The sequence below is a fragment of the Bos javanicus genome, chromosome 15, assembly GCF_032452875.1.
Source record: "Bos javanicus breed banteng chromosome 15, ARS-OSU_banteng_1.0, whole genome shotgun sequence".
Classification (NCBI taxonomy): domain Eukaryota; kingdom Metazoa; phylum Chordata; class Mammalia; order Artiodactyla; family Bovidae; genus Bos; species Bos javanicus.
The window spans coordinates 48,899,952-48,914,633 of record NC_083882.1 but is presented as its reverse complement, the minus strand read 5'-3'; the positions used below and the strand labels follow the sequence as shown (position 1 = coordinate 48,914,633).

The 14,682-nt window shown below is 36.9% G+C and overlaps 1 pseudogene; it reads left to right on the top strand.

Moving 5' to 3' along the window:
* The first annotated feature begins 5,046 nt into the window (after nt 1-5,046).
* On the top strand, nt 5,047-7,319 carry LOC133261297 (olfactory receptor 52A1-like; annotated as a pseudogene).
* Nucleotides 7,320-14,682: the final 7,363 nt, after the last annotated feature.

Here is a 14,682-nt window from a genome sequence, read left to right as displayed (position 1 = left end):
CCCAAATTTGAAGGTTTAAGTTGTAGAATTAAAAATAGAGACAAATAAATTCCAATACTTAAAAATCATTTACCGCAAGTATGTAGAGGACAGTAACTTTGTCTTATTTACACTTGTGTGAACAAGGATAATACCTGAGACTTCTTAAAACTTCAATAAAAATGGCATTGTATAATGAACGATTTAACATTTCTCTATTTTTTATCAATTGTATTCAAGATCAATTAATCTGAAGGCTTTAAGATAACATATAACATTATCTTATCAGCAACATTATCTATCAGCATTATAGAGAGTTTAATCCAATATTATCAATGTAAACAATGATGATGCTCTGAATGAATTAATATATCATCTTAAAATATGAGCTAAAATCAAACCTGTCATGGGAGAAACTGACTTCCAAAAAAAGACTTCAGATCTTTCTTTACTCTTTGCTATTCCTCTGCCCATGCACCTTCATGTTCTCCCAGGATGCTGCACTGGTAGAGATCATGTTTAAATTGTCTTTAATCAATCTTTAACACTGAGGACTCATAAGAGTTTTTAAGAGGAACCAAGTACACAGGGAGGGACATCTCATTTCTAATTTTGGACTGATTTACAGTTCAAGAAAGAAATAAACCAAGGAAACACTTTACTACAATAAAGCAAACAGAACACGCTATTAAAGATATGGAAGTAGAAGAAATTTTGGAATGACATCTTGTTGAATAATGCAGAAATAAATTTGACCCATAAAGTATTTGGCTTTAAAAAGCTCTGTAAATATAAATCATGAACGAAAATGTGAAAAAAAATACAGTGAGAGAAGGAATACAAAACTTGTTAATGGATAACCAGATATATGTAAAAGATATATGACTAAATAAAAACTAAATCTAACTATATACTATCTACAAGAGAGTCAACGGATTTAAGAATTATGAACACATGGAGGCTGAAAGTAAATGCGCAGAAGAAACCTCATGACAATGGCAAACAAAAGGCAGGTATGGGGATGCTTTTATCAGACAAAATAAACTTTTAGCTAAAATTGTCAGCATGAGTTCCCTGTAGGTCCAGTGGATAGGACTTAGCACTTTCACTGCCTTGGGCCAGGGATTTGGTCCCTGGTCAGGGAACTAATCACTTCCCAGGTGGCTCAGTGGTAAAGAATCCCCAGCCAATGCAGGAGACACAGGAGATGTGGGTTTGATCCCTGGGTTGGGAAGATCCCCAGAGGAGGAAATGGCAACCCGGCTCCAGTATTCTTGCTTGGAAAATTCCAAGGACAGAGGAGCTTATAATCTAAAGTCCATGGAGTTAGTCTCTGGGCTATATTCCATGGGGTAGCAAAGAGTCAGACAAGACTGAGCAACTAAGCATGCATGCCGAGAATTAAGATCTTGTAAGCTGCAGAACACGGAAAAAAAAAAAAAAAGTCACTTAAAAGCAAAGACATCACATAATATTAAAAGGGAGAATTCACTATGAAAATACATTATAAATACTAGAGACCCCAAATATGTGAAGCAAGCATCAATATAACTAAAGGGAGATATCCACAGCCACACAAAAATTGTAGGAGAGTTCAATATGCCACTTTCAATAGTGAATGGAACATAAAATTCATGTCAGAATTGCCTCATTAAAAGGAAGGGTCACATAGAAGGAATTCTATTTAAATAGAATTCATTAGTATAGAATATGTTTGCATTTAAATAGACTTTATACTTATTTGTCAATGAGAACAACAGAAAAGAAATTCAGCCTATGGTGCTCTGGGAGGGATGGGGTGAAGAGGGAGGTGGGAAGGGGCTTCCGGACAGTGGGACACATGTATATACCCATGGCTGATTCATGTTGATGTATGACAAAAGCCACCATATTGTAAAGTAATTAGCCCCCAATTAAAATAAATAAATTAATTTAAAAAACCCTCAGCCTATTAAAATTATATCTCTGTACTTAGCCTGTGTGTGGTGTGGAGGTGGAGAATGGTAAGGAATTATCTGAAAGTTGTAGCAATGATTTCAGGGATATTGCATTTGGTCCCATCACTTCATGGGAAATAGATGGGGAAACAGTGTCAAACTTTATATTTTTGGGCTCCAAAATCACCGCAGATGATGACTGCAGTCATGAAATTAAAAGACAGTTACTCCTTGGAAGGAAAGTTATGACCAACCTAGATAGCATATTCAAAAACAGAGACATTACTTTGCAACAAAGGTCTGTCTAGTCAAGGCTATGGTTTCTCCAGTAGTCATGTATGGATGTGAAAGTTGGACTGTGAAGAAACCTGAATGCTGAAGAATTGATACTTTTGAACTATGGTGTTGGAGAAGACTCTTGAGAGTCCCTTGGACTGCAAGGAGATCCAACCAGTCCATTCTGAAGGAGATCAGCCCTGGGTGTTCTTTGGAAGGAATGATGGTAAAGCTGAAACTCCAATACTTTGGCCACCTCATACAAAGAGTTAACTCTTTGGTAAAGACTCTGATGCTGGGAGGGATTGGGGGCAGGAGGAGAAGGGGACGACAGAGGATGAGATGGCTGGATGGCATCACTGACTCAATGGACATGAGTTTGGGTGAACTCCGGGAGTTGGTGATGGACAGGGAGGCCTGGCGTGCTGCGATTCATGGGATCTCAAAGAATCAGACACAACCGAGTGACTGAACTGAACTGAGGTCCAAATAACCCAAGTAGGCATGATTAAAACCCCTGTGTCTTTAGCTAGTGGGTAATAAATGCCTCATTTTGTGTTTATAACTCCTCCTTTTCACAATTCCATTATAAAACATTAAAATCAGTAGCTAGCAGCTTTTTGTTTTAATTCAAGCTGAATAAATTGATGTATATCCCAGAATAACACAGATTTTGTTGTGAGTTTTACTGGACAATAAATGCAAAAACATTATCTCAGACAGACCTACAAAAAATGAGGGATTTCTGTATTTCACATAAAAAAGAAAAGCATAAAAGGTTATCTCAGAGATGGGCACCCATGGCAGATGGCCCAGCACCACATAATTAAAGTTCCTGATGTTGACTATGTGCAGTTACAAAGGTACAGGTAAAAGCAAGAGGTATTTCAGGACACATTCTGCAAAGGATAAGACAAGCTGAGGAGTTCCAAGCCATGGGTGATAGTGATATGAAAATGACAGTACTCTTCTTGTATCTAGTTAGAGCAGAACCAGCTCCCAACAGTTGGTGAGTAAGTCTCTTTACTCCCAAATTTATCTTCATAGTTTTTCATTACCATTTTTTTCAATAATAATCACCCCATCCCATCATCCTTGTATTCACCTGCATACTTCCCACCTGCTATTCCTCTCTCTGTACTTGTCAGATCATGCTCAAATCCTACATTAAAATTACCTCTTCATTCTTTTACTTGCATTTTAGCAGCACGAACCACAACTGCTTCCTGCATTACTGCCCAATTTATTGACTACTCATTGTAGGATTAGCTTCTTATGAGATTACTGACATAAAGCAACTTTATTGGAGAGTCTATGAAAGAAAGAAATAAGCTAACTTTATTTTCTCAGAATTATAAACATTTCTCCAATGTGTAGTTTTGAGGATTATTTGATTGAAATTTATGTCACTTTAACATTTAACAAGTAATGCTTTTGATCAGAAAAAAAATATTAATATAATTCATGACCCAGGTTTTCATAAAAATTAGTTCTCAGTGAATTGATAAATGATCACAAATTCCTCAATTTCTTGGTAGTCTCTGCTCAATTAGTCCCAATGTCAATCCTCAGTCTTCTATTTCCATTCTAATTTTAACTCCTTTTAAGGAACATATCCTTGCATTTCTTCATTTTCTATTAATTCTTTATGTGTGGGTTCACAAGAATGATGCAAGTATTCCAGATTATCTATTTCATTAAGAACTGATAAGCCCAAATTCTTATCAGTTCTTGCCTGGAGAATCCCATGGACGGAGAAGCCTGGTAGGCTGCAGTCCATGGGGTCCATTCAGTCGGACACGACTGAAGCGACTTAGCAGCAAGCCTAAATTATCCAGATCTTATAGTATTGGTAACTTTGAACTGTTTAAAACCACAAAACAAGGCTCTATTCCAGTCAAGGTAAGTATTTACACATGTTCCTATATCCTTGAGTCTTTAAGAATAGTCTTCTTACTGCTATGCATGACTCCTGATGCTTCTCTTGCTTCCTTGGAGATTGCTCCCTCTATGTATCTGTAATATACATTACAGTTATTATGGAATTTTTTAATCTAATGTAAGGGCAAAAACGTTAAGGATTTAAACTTTCAGAATTATAGGCAAAAATATAGGTTTACTAGAAATGTAAACTGTAGCAATGAACTTTAGCCCAAATTCACTAAATCTTTATGGATTTCAATAACCTTTATTTTAAACACTTCCTTCACATTCTCCTGAAGAATATTCTGTCTTACATAGGGACAGATAGTATAGTTTGATAGATGGATATATATATATATATATATATATATATATATAAAACTTTGGGTCACACGTACTTCTATCTCTATTCTCTTTCATAGTAAACTTTTCACTCTCATATATTGGTCAGAGTCTGAGTATTTGCTGGTCCAAACCAACTCTTTCTGATTTAGAGACAACTGACAAAAAACAGTAGCAAAGCAATTAAGTAGAATGTGGAGAAATTCATCAAACTTTGATTAAAATAAAATTTTCAAGAAAAATTGTTGTCTATTTTTTGGTCCAAAGGTATGAAATTAAAACAGTCAAGTCAGAAGTTTATTTTCTACCTTAGTTGTTTTGCTGGTTTTAAAATATTGTATAAAAGATTTTACTGTGGTACAAGAACTGTGGATTTCTACTTATGGGATATCTTTCTTAAAAAGAGTGATGTACATCTTTGGATCTTTCTTTAATACTTTAGATATGTAAATGAGATGGATGATATGATCTCAGATTTCTATAAAATCAGGACTCAATATGTTGACTTTGGGTGAAAATAAAAGGTAGAAAAAGAAGGAGTAGCTTTAACTGAAAAACATTTATTTGCATCAGAAGACCCAAGGACACTATGTCCATTTCCAACATCACAGTCTTCATGTCTTCTGTGTTGACCCTAATAGGGATCCCAGGCCTAGAGTCTGTGCAGTGCTAGATTGGAACTCCATTCTGTGTCATGTATCTCATTCCTATGATTAGAAATTTCCTGCTGTTTATCATTATCAAATCAGAACACAGTTTCCATGAGGCCATGAACATTTTCCTAGGCATGCTAGGAGTCACAGATATTGCCCTTTGTACCAGCATTGTGCCCAAGATGCTTGGAATCTTCTGGTTTCATGTAACAGGTTTATTTTGATTCCTGATTGCCTCAAAAGTGCTTATTCACACATTACAGTGCATAGAGGTGGGCTTCCTGTTTGCCATGGCCCTGGACCACTAAGTCGCCATCCACTGAGACATATTGCCATCTTCACCCACCCTTTAGTTACCCCAAATCAAGGCTGTGGTACCACTCCAGGCTACCATTTTTGTGTCTGCATGTGTGCTAAGTCGCTTCAGTTGTGTCCATCTCTGAGACCCTATGGACTGTAGCCTGCTGGGCTCCTCTGTCCATGGGATTCTCCAGGCAAGAGTACTGATATGGGTTGCCATTTCCTCCTCCAGGGGATCTTCCCAACCAAGGGACCGAACCTGCTTCTTTTACATCTCCTACATTGGCAGGCAGGATCTTTACCACTAGCGCCACCTGAAAAGACTCTGGTGCCTAATATTTATAAAGTTCTAGTTATAATCTTACCATACAAGAGTCATCTCCCACCCCTAATGTGAGCATATGGCCATTGTGAAACTGCTTGCAGGAAATTTCTGGGTCAACAGAATCTATGGTTTGTTTTTGGCTTTCACTGTTGCAAGAGAGTTCCAAAAACATCTACTTCTGCTTTATTGACCATGCCAAAGCCTTTGACTGTGTGGACCACAATAAACTGTGGAAAATTCTGAAAGAGATAGGAATACCAGACCACCTGACCTGCCTCTTGAAAAACCTGTATGCAGGTCAGGAAGCAACAATTAGAACTGGACATGGAACAACAGACTGGTTTCAAATAGGAAAAGGAGTACGCCAAGGCTGGATATTGTCACCCTGCTTATTTAACTTATATGCAGAGTACCTCATGAGAAATGCTGGGCTGGAGGAAGCACAAGCCACAATCAAGATTGCTGGGAGAAATATCAAAAAACCTCAGATATGCAGATGACATCACCCTTATGGCAGAAAGTGAAGAAGAACTAAAGAGTCTTTTGATGAAAGTGAAAGAGGAGAGTGAAAAAAAGTTGGCTTAAAGCTCAACATTCAGAAAACTAAAATCATGGCATCTGGTCCCAACACTTTATGGCAAATAGATGGGGAAACAGTGGAAACAGTGTCAAACTTTATTTTTCTGGGCTCCAAAATTACTGAAGATGGTGATTGCAGCCATGAAATTAAAAGACACTTACTCCTTGGAAGGAAAGTTATGAGCAACCTAGATAGCATATTCTAAAGCAGAGACATTACTTTACCAACAAAGGTCCATCTAGTCAAAGCTATGGTTTTTCCAGTGGTCACGTATGGATGTGAGAGTTGGACTCTAAAGAAAGCTGAGCGCCGAAGAATTGATGCTTTTGAATTGTGGTGTTGGAGAAGACTCTTGAGAGTCCCTTGGATGGCAAAGAGATCCAACCAGTCATCCTAAAGGAAATCAGTCCTGAGTGTTCATTGGAAGGACTGATGTTGAAGCTGAAACTCCAATACTGTGGACACCTGATGCGAAGAGCTGACTCATTTGAAAAGACCCTGATGTTGGTAAAGATTGAAGGCAGGAGGAGAAGGGGACAACAGAGGATGAGATGGTTGGATGGCATCACCGATTCAATGGACATGAGTTTGGGTAAAGTCCGGGACCTGGTGATGGACAGGGAAGCCTGGCATGCTGCAGTTCATGGGGTCGCAAAGAGTCGGACATGACTGAGCGAATGAACTGAACTTCACTGTGCAGGGTTTGGCCTTACATTCATTACATTGTCCTGTGTATATGTGTCACAGCTTATTCTTTTGACCCAGAGGGAGGCAAGGTTGAAAGCATACAATACTTGCATCGCTCATATTGGTGTCTTCTTCCAACTCTACCTCCCTGCCTTCTTCTCCTTCCTTGACATTGGTTTGGTTCTCATATCTCACCTTACATCCACATCCTCATTTCTAGCATTTACTTGGTGTTCCCTCCATTTCTCAATCTACTTGTCTATGGTGCAAAGATTAAGCACATTCTTATGCATATGGTAAAAATATTCTGTTCATAAAATTTGCTATGAATAATGCAATCAAGCTTTTCTCTTTGTGCATGGTAACAAAATTTCAAAACAAAATAAAACTACAAAAATCCATGTTATTGAAATTCTTTAGTTTTCTATGTAATTTTTATTGTTCTTAATTTGCCATCATAAGTCAGTTTTCATAATCTGGCATGACAGCTATGTGACATAGATTCATGTACTGTATCTGGGTAAAGAAATTAAGAAACATAAAAGAGTAAATACTGAACATAAGTCCTTTCCTTTTCTTGCAGAAATGGTGATGTAATGACCAATTCAGGAAGGAGCTTCTTGGTGAAAATAATGTTCTAAACCTCAGTTGGGTTGTTACACATTTATGTCTCCTTTGCATAAAACCATGTAAGCTGTACAAAGTATAATTTCTGTACTTATATTAGACTTTAATATAAAGTTTAAAATATAAAGTAAGTGAATCCTCAAAAATGAAACAAAACAAAGGACAAAGGCAAAAAGTCTGAGGAATTGCTGTAGGTTGAAGAAGTCTAAGGAGACATGAATATAAAATGCATTATATAATCCTGAATTGAATTTCAGGGAAGAAAAATATACATATAGGTCTTTGAACTATTTTTAACCTCAGATATGGACTAATACTTAGGTTACAATATTACTTCAGTGCTAAATGTCCTGATACTGTCTATAATACTACAGTTAGGCAGTAGACTATTTTTTCCTAGGAAAGCACATTTAAATATTTAGGAGCAAAGGAACACTATGTCTAAAATTTACTCATCAGTTCAGTTCAGTTCAGTCACTCAGTCGTGTCTGACTCTTTGCGACCCCATGAATCGCAGCACGCCAGGCCTCCCTGTCCATCACCAACTCCCGGAGTTCACTGAGACCCACGTCCATCGAGTCAGTGATGCCATCCATCCATCTCATCCTCTGTCGTCCCCTTCTCCTCTTGCCCCCAATCCCTCCCAGCATCAGAGTCTTTTCCAATGAGTCAACTTTTCGCATGAGGTGGCCAAAGTACTGGAGTTTCAGCTTTAGCATCATTCTTTCAAAGAACACCCAGGACTGATCTCCTTTAGAATGGACTGGTTGGACCTCCTTGCAGTCCAAGGGACTCTCAATAGTCTTCTCCAACACCACAGTTCAAAAGCATCAGTTCTTCAGTGCTCAGCCTTCTTCACAGTCCAACTCTCACATCCATACATGACCACAGGAAAAACCATAGCCTTGACTAGACAGACTTTTGTTGGCAATGTAATGTCTCTGCTTTTCAATATGCTATCTAGGTTGGTCATAACTTTCCTTCCTCATAAACACTTCATAAAAGTTGTCTAACTATCATATATCTATCCATATATCTATTGAATTGTTCAGTGGTAAAGCAAAATTGAGAAAAATGTAAAAAATATATATATAAATCTGGGTAAATTGTATAAGGAAGCTTCTTACAATACTCTTGACAAATTCTGTACATCAATGTAAGATGTGTTTGTATTAAGCACTGTTCTTTAAATATCTCAATTTAGCAATGGCTGCCATTATTCACTCAGTCAACCAATCAAGAAGCATCATTTATCTTTGATGTTGGCACTGTACCAACAATGTACCAACATTGTAGCAACAATTGTATCAAAGGTGTACCTTTGACATTGTACACCTAACCAATCATCTGATCTTAGTATGTATCTCTAAAGTATCCTCAAATAATTTATCTTCTCTCCATTAGTCACTATCTATTCTTTTTTTTTAGTCTTACATATGATCTTATGAAAAATAAAATACTGGGTTTTTCATCTTTCATTTGCTGGCAGTTTTCATTTAAACAGCATTATATTTTCAGCATAAAGTACCTGATGCATCTGTATCTTATTCCTGATATTTTGCATGCAAACACGTATTTTTTGCCTAGCTGATTTCTATCCTACATTTAGAATTTAGTTAAATGTTTCCTCTAAGAAACTTAGCCATTTTCCTTATTTTTTTTCTCTATGTCTCCTAATAGCGCTCATAGCATGCATCACAGCACCTCTTCATTTTTTCTGTGTGTAACTTCTTTTTTCATATAGGTCACATGTGTAATCTATTTGTATACTCCTGACTTACACTTACATATTACAATTTAAATATGAATAAATGTATATTGCATGAAAGATTTAGAAAATAAATGCACAAAAACTTCTACCAAGCTTTTCATAATGAACATTTATTCTCACAATCAGATCAGATCCGACCAGTCGCTCAGTCGTGTCTGACTCTTTGCGACCCCATGAATCGCAGCATGCCAGGCCTCCCTGTCCATCACCAACTCCCGGAGTTCACCCAGACTCACATCCATCGAGTCAGTGATGCTATCCATCCATCTCATCCTCTGACGTCCCCTTCTCCTCTTGCCCCCAATCCCTCCCAGCATCAGAGTCTTTTCCAGTGAGTCAGCTCTTCGCATGAGGTGGCCAAAGTACTGGAGTTTCAGCTTTAGCATCATTCCTTCCAAAGAAATCCCAGGGCTGATCTCCTTTAGAATGGACTGGTTGGATCTCCTTGCAGTCCAAGGGACTCTCAAGAGTCTTCTCCAACACCACAGTTCAAAAGCATCAATTCTTCAGCGCTCAGCCTTCTTCACAGTCCAACTCTCACATCCATACATGACCACAGGAAAAACCATAGCCTTGACTAGACGGATCTTTGTTGGCAAAGTAATGTCTATGCTTTTGAATATGCTATCTAGGTTGGTCATAACTTTCCTTCCAAGGAGTAAGCGTCTTTTAATTTCATGGCTGCAGTCACCATCTGCAGTGGTTTTGGAGCCCAGAAAAATAAAGTCTGACACTGTTTCCACTGTTTCCCCATCTATATTTCTATTCTCACAATAGAATAATTTAAATGTTTTCCTAATGAAGACATATGGAGGAAGAGTTGTTCCAAACTGAAATAACTTAATCATTTAATGTTTTCCTATTTGTGGAATGATAATTTTTTTCTACTATTAAATTAGTTTCAATTAATTTCCTTTACTTTTTGAGAGCTTAAGGTTTACAGAAATTTGAATAAAAAGCCAGAATTCCCATATAAACTTTCTCCACAGAATGAATGTTTAACAATTACACCTGAGTTAAGCTGCATTGTTTGTCACAAAATTGTGTCACCACATTTATTTGATATATCCTAAATTTAAAAACATATATCTAATATTTTTTTCTGTATGGTCTGCATACACCATACTAAGTTTTTTAATTTATTGAGATATAATTTTTATACCATATAGCACACTCTTTAGAGAGTATTAATCTCTGGTTTTTGACATATCCAAAAACCTGTGCAATTATCACTACTATCAAATTCCAGTACACTTAATAAAGATACTCCATCCCCCTTAGCAGCCACTCCCCATTCTCCAATCCCATTTCATGGCACACATTAATTGACTTTCTGTGTCTGTGATTTCTCATCTCTGGACATCTTATGTAAGTGAAATGAAACAATATTTGGCCTTTGAGTCTGGTTTCTTTGACTTAGAATAATGTTCTAAAGATTCATTTGAGTTGTAGCATAAATAAGAATTTCATTTACTTTCATACTTGAATGATATTCTACTGCATGAGGTACCTGAGTCTACTCTTGCACCAGGAAGCAGATCTCTGGCCATCTTATCCATAGTCCCCTTCTCTCTCTGCTTGGTAAGGATGTCCATCTTTATTCAAAAAATTCCACAAAAAATATAAGCATGTCTAGACCCTTTAGATTTATATTCCCCAGATTTCATTTAAATTTATTTCTTTTTATTTGATGATGTGCACTGGTTTTGTGTTTTATTTTTTTCTGGTACAAATCCTCAGCTATGGCTGATTTCAATCTGCTGATATGAATCACTGAGTGTCCAGATGCAAAGATGTACACACACCCTGACCCTGGCTGAGCTGGGTTCCTTCATATAACTGCCCTCGATCCTATACCATTGCTTTCTCTGGGAGGATGATAAGTTTATGGCAGTTTAATATGAGGATGTGGTCAGAGAGTCTTAATTCAAAGGGAACAGGACTACTGAATGGGGTCTGACCCAATGACACAGGACAAAACCAGAGTGACTTCAAGTCAGGTCATCAGGTAATCCAGGGTTGTTCACCTCTTTCTTGTATTCTTCAATGAATCAAAGTTTATTCCTTTCATAATATTAAAGCTTAAAATCCTATTGGAAGGCACAAAGTCTTCTTTCAACCTAGTAAATACCTGTCATAATAACAGTTTCAGGTTGGACAGTTGATATCAATTTGTGAAAATATATACAGTCCTTTCATAATAATTCTGAATATGACTGGAACAACTGAGAGAGACATAATTTGGATACTGGAAAGATTTGTGTAATCAGCTCTTGCATGGAAGAAGCCCAGAAATTGTAACTGAGGCTCTGAGGTGAATGTTCCAAAGTCAGCACCTATTAGGACCCTAAATAAGTCAGTGACCTTAAATAAGAAATATAGAATTAGATTAAAAACATATTATTTTATTTCTCTGTCAGTATGTCTATGCTGACTAGTATGAATATCTCAAGCTGTTTTTATTTACCTTTATTGTCTCATTATTTTTGTAAATAAGTGTCACTGATTTGTTTTGTCTGGTCTTCAGCACTGTGTTTTCTTAGGAATTTTTAAAAAGAGGCTCATTTTGGTTCCCAGTCCTAAAATGAAACCAAAGTTTGAGAATTATTTTTAGATGCTAAACCAACTATTAGAGAAAAAAATCTTGTATGTTCTGAATGATAGTGAGCTTTCTTTTCCATCCTTGTCCCCAGTGAAATTTAACACGCACTAGAGATTTGTGAAAACCAGTCCCCAGGTGCATCCTATAGTATAAAACATTCACTCTTCACATCTGAAACGTTAGAACATTTTCTCCTTTATGGCTTCTTTGTGTATTATCACAGATGATCCCTGGTAAGTCATTGTGGATAGAGATTCAGCACTGATTATGGGAAACTGAAGGGTTGGTTTCAAAAAGAATGAGTATGCCATGTGATCCAATATAGTTCCAGGATGAAAAAAAAAAAAAAAAAAACAATACAGTCTTATAGTAGTTGAGTGTTCAATCACTAGGGAGATGTGCCCCATGTTTTTCACAGCATTTTTGGATCAGTTAACGCTACACTTGATGACAAGTTGTAAAGCAAGTTTGAAAAAAGATTTTTGGAGAATATCTGTGTTGATAGATGAATGGAAAACCTGTTTGTTAAAAGGTCAGGAAATTACACATGCTCAGACTGGAAAAGGCGCAGGAAAAAAGATACCCATCAAGTAATTCTGTAGAAATGCTCTTTCACATAAAGGACTCATTTAATATCTCAAGATATTTGTGAGAAAAAGATAAATGTGCATTGATTAATAGCTGGCATTTATTGACAGATCAATGCACCTTATGATTCCTTCCAAATATTTAGATGGATTATATCATGTAATACAATCACATCATAATTTGTTTCTATCCATGATATTTCTTTATAATAAAGAAACTAGACAATGTAAAATTTCATAACCGAGTACAGGGCAGGCAAAGCTAAGTAGGACCATCCAGGATTTAAATTCCGTTGAGTGGCTTCAGATCCTTGACAATTGACAGCCACGACCCATGGCTAATGTGTATCATTGGAGCATATATTTGAGACTTTAAAATTTTTCAAAAAGAGGCAATTTAAGGTTCATTTTAAAGAATACCTATTTGTCATCTGGAGCTTTCCTAAAACATGATAAGCTATTTCAGAAAACAAAAAGAGTCCTCTATATTCACTGGAGTACTTGAGACAGAAATCAGTGGATGAATGAGATCAGTGGAGACATTCAAGAGGAAATATTCCTGAGATTGTAGAGAGTATGGGATTAGAGTCCTGGATTCCTTAAATCTTTTAGATCGTGGGATTTAGGCTGATTTAAAGTTGGAGTTGTAAGGAATACTAATAATTCAAATTTCGTGCTATAAAATGACTGAGGTATATTTACCCAGGCTTATGAATTTCAAGAGTTTAAGATATCTTTACTCCCTTTCTAAACACACAGAGTGTCTTTGAGCTTGTCTTTTGTCATTCATTGCTGTAAATCTCAAACCACACACTTTTAACCTCATCTCCTCTAATTTCTGCTACGTAAGACAATGAGTTTTGCATATTTTCCATTCTTATTATTCTTTTGCTGCACCACATTACTTTACGATATATTTATGCACTGTCACAAGCGTGTTTATGATTAGATCCCTTTACACTTAGCTGCCATGTTTTTCAAGCCATTAATTAACTTCCCAGCAGATGATATTTTTTTACCTTCCACATAAACCTATTCTTCAACCCCAAAATGAAAAATCAAATGGTTTAAAATACTAACTTCACATGTAATATTCAATCCTTTATACTAACCATCATCTGCTTATGAACTGATTTATATGTGATAAATGTTCATTGATATACAGCCTCACCATATCTCACAGGCTTCTGTGATTTTTGTACAAACTATCTTGTAGTGCCCTTCTCCATCTCTTTTATCTGGTTAATTTCTATTGAAAAATGATTCCCTTTTATAAGCAATTTATTCTGCACATTTGGATTAAGTCATAAAACTATCAATTCTTATACATTAAAACCTATTTTTTTTTTCCTGCTGTATAAAACTATACAACAATGCTTAGCAACTGAGGTGATGTGCTATTCCTTTCACATCCAGGAGATACTTGGTGATACCTGAATATATTTTTCTTTGCCAAAACAAGAAAGAGCTACTTACATCCAATGTTTAGGAAAGATGAATGTTGCTAAACCTTCTACAATGCAGAAAATTACCCCAACACAAAAAATTGATCTGAACTACATGTCAACTGCACCAAGGTTAGCAAACCCAGGGCTTCCCTGGTGGATCAGATAGTAAAGGCTCTGCCTGTGATGCAGGAGACCCAGGTTCAATCCTTGGGTCTGGAAGATCCCTTGGAAAAGGAAATGGCAACCCACTCCATTACTCTTGCCTGGAAAATCCCATGACAGAGGAACCTGGTAGGCTACAGTCCATGTGGTCACAAAGAGTCAGACATGACTGAGTGATTTCACCTTTTTCTTTTCTTTAGGAAGCCCTGCCCTAGAAGAGTATCATCAGGACTCATAACGTTGTGTCAATGAAAAAAGTAATCTAAGAAGTGGAAAATTTTATTTGTGTCCAACTGAACATTGAGCTTCCCTAGTGGCTCAGATGGAGAAAATTCTGCCTGCCATGTAGAAGACCCAGGTTTGATCCCTGAGTTGGGAAGATCCCCTAGGGAAGGGAATGGTTACCCACTTCAGTATTCTTGCCTGGAGAATTACTTGGATAGAGGCGCCTGACAAACTATAGTCCATAGGGTAACAAAGAGT